The sequence below is a fragment of the Fukomys damarensis genome, unplaced genomic scaffold (genome assembly GCF_012274545.1).
Source record: "Fukomys damarensis isolate Sample0158 unplaced genomic scaffold, DMR_v1.0_HiC HiC_scaffold_39, whole genome shotgun sequence".
NCBI lineage: Eukaryota > Metazoa > Chordata > Mammalia > Rodentia > Bathyergidae > Fukomys > Fukomys damarensis.
Genome location: NW_022900951.1, coordinates 90,084,434 through 90,089,314, shown reverse-complemented (window position 1 = coordinate 90,089,314; position 4,881 = coordinate 90,084,434). Strand labels below are relative to the sequence as shown.

General features: G+C 32.6%; 1 pseudogene; it reads right to left on the bottom strand.

Annotated features, from left to right (window-relative positions):
• Window positions 1-533: 533 nt before the first annotated feature.
• On the bottom strand, window positions 534-1,137 carry LOC104847633 (annotated as a pseudogene).
• Window positions 1,138-4,881: the final 3,744 nt, after the last annotated feature.

Below are 4,881 nucleotides of genomic sequence, written 5' to 3'. Positions count from 1 at the left end.
AAAACTAAAATATGGTAGTAACCAAAGGTGTTTATAGGTCAGGCTGGTCATAACTCAAGTGTCCACTGTATATGATCAATTAAGATTAGCTTCAATACTATATATTAAATATAACAACTTCTCTGTAATTGAGCCAACTTCAATATTTATAGTTTTTTCTCACTATGTAAATTGGGCTTTTTTTTTCATTTTTATAGAAATCAAATCATCTTGTAGGAAAGTGACTAATGGCTACTACCATTCATGAGCAAGCTTAGGATCAATCAGAAAGAAATGGAGCTACATTCTTAGTGTCTTTGAGATTTCTTTCTTTCTTTTTTCTTTTTCTTTTATCTTATTTTCTTCAGCAGAGGGTTTTGAACTACTACCATCAAATGATCTTGCTGCCTCAGCCTTCTGAGTACCTGGAACTACAGGCACAAGCCACCACGCCCAGCTCCCCTCCCCTCCCAATCCCCCTCTCTGGTTTAAACTACTCTTTATTCACTCTTACCCTACCTTCATGGCCAGGCGGATGGGGCTTCTCTGCCACCTCAGAAGGTGCCCCCAGAGCCAGTAGGTGGTGTGAGAGTCATGCTTGTGACTTTGTTGGCACATTCCATCTGAGCAGTGTGAATGTCCTTGACACAAGCTATCTGGACAATAATGACAACCAGGTACTGAGGGTATGGCAGGCTGTCAGGCTACACAGCATTGGGCTTCGTGGCTGTAGGTACTAATGTTGGAGAATGCTTGGAACTGTCACAGCTTTGTGATAGGCACTCATGTGCCAGGCTCAGGCAGAGATCCAGGGTGGTTACAGAGCACGGAGAACTCCTGCAGGCACTTGTCAAAGCGCTGTATGGGTACTTTGCTGCTCTTCTGTCTCTTATCAACATTAGTGTTCTGAATCAAGTTCTGGGCTGCAACCTTCATCAAGGTCTGCAAACTCTCCTTCAGCTGTTGGATGAGCATCTTATAGCTTTGTACAGGGTCAAAGTCCTGTTGCTGTTCTTGCAAGAACCTGTTCTGAGCAGGTCCCGCCAATTGTGCTGGCAGTTGCTGCTGCTGTTGAGGACCTGGGCCACCAGCCCAACCGGGACCAGATACACCAGCAGCTGAGGAAGCTGCTGAAGCCTGTTGCTGGGGCACAGCCATTTTCCTCTCCATCTAGCTTTCTTTGTAATTGTACTTAGGCATTACCCATGGGATTTTGTCTAAGATTACTTCACCTACTTTATAACACTAATTTTATTTCTTGATATTTCTCTCTGATTAGTTTGTATTCCCTTAAATGATAATAATTGCTATTACCATATTAGATGTCAGTGAAGAACTTCCAATATGCCAAATGATATCCAAGTACTTTGCAGGTTTGTTCTCATTTAATCCATACTATTGAGAGATTTGGATTTATATTTATTTCTATTACTGTTTGTTTGGTTTTTTTGGCCCAAACAACTTCCACTAGTATTTGCTATAGGGAAGATTTGCTATGAATTCTTTCAGCTTTGTATCCAAAAAAAATGTCATTTTGCCTTTATTTTCAAAAGATATTTTGTATGCATAGAATAACTTTAAAAAGCATATTTGTTTAAATATTTTCTTCCTATTTTGCAATATCTATCCTCCATTTTGGTCCTTATTTACCCATTGGGTTGTTCACAAAAGAAAAACAATATAATATTTAAACACATGTGTCCAATTTATTTTGCTTAAAATTATGTTCATTTACCTGAAAAAAGTCTCGAGTTTATCCTTTATGGAAGAGTAGTACCCCACTGTGTATACAAACAACATTTTCTTTAACTATTCGTTCATTGATGGGCATATGTGCTGTTTAAAAGATTTAGCTATTACTAATTGTGCTGCTATAAATGTGTGTGCATGTATCATTGTGATGTGATGTTTTTTAACAAGAGGGGAGATGGGGAAGGGAAGAAAAGAGCAGGGCAAATTGTAAAAGAACAGAAGGAAAGCAATAGAAACAATATTTTATAAATGAGAAGTGGAAAAAGGATTGAAGGGAAGGAAGTAGAATGGGAGAAAATAAAGCATTAAAATATATTACGTGCAAGTTCAAATTTCCTATGATGAATGTGATCACTATTTATGTCAAAATATACTAATAAAACTAATTTTAAACAATCAAAAAGAATATCCATGATACTAAAAAAGAATGCTTATAATTTTCCTACTTTAGTAAAAAATAATTATTTTTAGTTTATTTTTATAATCATAAGAGCAGGAGATATGGTCAACACTTTTTTATTCACAGAAATAGCCCAATTGCCTACCAAAGATGTGTGTTTTTATATATAAAATGGAGTTCTATTCAGCCATAAAGACTGAGAAACTAGAGACATTTATAGCTAAATGGATGCACATTGAGGCCATACTCTCAAAGGAAATAAATAGGACACACATGTGTAAATACCAAATAGTTTCACTGGTGTGAGAAACTGAAAGTAGAAATAAGGTTTAAAATATATAATAGATAATGCGTAATATGAAGTCTACTTTTTCAAATAATTTTTAAGTATATAAGACAGTGCAGACATTAATTTATGATGATGGATCAACTTATGACTGTTCTACATTGTGGTGGTGAAAAAGTGATACAGAAACATGTTCAGTAGAAATTTATTTTCTTTTTATCTATGAGCCTTATTATTTCTTGTCTTTGATCCACTGTGAGTTTATTTTTGTGTATGATGTCAAATAAGGGGCAAATTTCTTTCATTTCCCTGGGGATATCCAGTTTTTTCACCATCATTTGTTAGAGAGAGTATCCTTTTCCATTATATATTCTTATACCCTTGTCAAAATTCACTTGCCCACATATGCATGAGCATATTTCTCGGCTAAATCCACTCCCATTGGTCTTTATTGTCTGTATTCCTGTGCTATACTACTGTTAATATATTTATTTAATGTATTTTGAAATAGGAAGTATGGTGTCTTCAGATACATTTTTCTTTCTCAAGATTGATTTGGCTCTTTGGGATCCTTTGTGATTCCATATAAATTTGTGAATTGTTTTCTGTTTGTATAAAAAGATACTATTACAATTTCAATAATACCGTAGACTAAGGATAGCATGAAAACTTGAATATGAATTTTTAATACACGAAAATAACATCTGTCCATTTAATTGTGTATTGTTTAAATTTTCATCAATTTTTATAGAGTTTAGTGTACAAATATTTTACCTCTTTAGTTGTTTAATTTTATGATTTTCCCTTTTATTGTTATTGTAAATAGAATTGCCTTAGTAATTTCTTTCTTTGATTTTTTCATGGTTAATGTACAGAATGAAACTAGATTTTCCATGTTTATTTTGTGTCCTGCAAATTTGCTAAATTAGATTCGTGAGGAAAGAAATAGGAAAGGAATGAAAAAAGAATTAAGATGTGTCATGTCCATGTACCATCTCCTTAAAATGAATGTAATCACTAAGTATGAAAAAAAATACCACCAAAAAAAAATACAAGTTAAATAATTTAAATAAAAGAAAAAAATTCCTATTATGTAAGTAATCTTTTTGATGCATTTTACATAAATGTATGTGGTTCTATTTTTTGTTCTGAATTCCAGGAAACTCATAATCTAATTTGCAGCCTAATAATGTTTACTTTCTCTTCCTTTGTAGCTTTGATTGCAAGCTTAACATTTTGATGATCATAAATTACATGTATGTGAAAAATAATTAATTTCATTATTAGATCTAACTAGATTTTATTGTGTATATGTGTTTCATTTTTGTACTACATACATATATTAAAAAAAATTAAAAAGTGGAAAAAATATTTCCTACATATAAAATCTCTTATGTGCACTTCCTTCTTTGATTCCAATTAGGATGCCTTATATTTTTTCCATTAAGTTTATTGGTACATTTAAAGCAAACAATACAGTTACATTTATCATTGGGATCTTGTACCTTTACATGATATATCTTGGTTCTAGTTTTTTCCCCTTACCTCTGCCCTCCCTTTGCCCCCTTTATCCTTCTCTTTTCTTTCATAATTGCTCTGGCTCACAGTTCCAGTACAAGGCTAAAGAAAAGGGCACCTGTTATCTTTCTTATTTTTTTCATGCCACAAGGAACGATTTCTAATAATAAACTCTGACTGAGATGTTGGCTTTGAAATTTTCATAAATTACATTTATTATGTTATACTAATTTCCTTCTATTTATAGGTTGTTGAGAGGTTTTATTATGAAAAGATGTTGAATTTTTTTCTAAATGGTTTTCTGTATCTATTGTAACTATCACATAATTTTTATCCTTCTTTCTCATAGTGTGGTATATAACTGTTACTAGCTTTCATATGTTGAAATTTGAAACTCATGAATAATTCTATGTGGTCATATTATATGATGCTTTAAGCATGCTACTGCATTTGGTTTTTCTAGTATTTTGTTCAAGATTTTAGTATCCAGTATTCGTCCATGATATTGGCCTGTGATTTTCTTTTGTTGTAGAGTTCTTATCTTTCTTTACTGTTGGTAGTCTCATAAATTTGATTTGGATGTGTTCTATCTTCAGAAGAGTTTAAAAGGAGCTGACATTACTTTAAAATTTGATAGAATTCACAATTGAAGCTATCTGATCCTAAAATTTCCATTGTTGAGAAATATTTGTTTACTGATTTAATCTCTTTACATGATACAGGTCTGTTCAAGTATTCAACTTCCTCATGTAAAGCTGTTATGTTTTACATTTTCAAGGAATATATCTATTTCTTATAGGTTATTCTTTATTAGTACATGTTTATATAACATGTAGTTTACAATCATCTTAGGAAGTGGATAGATATTCATAATATAGCTTGGCTATTTTATATTAATCACCTTCCTTTACATTTCCCTACCTTCTCATCTAAATCCCTTTTCCTC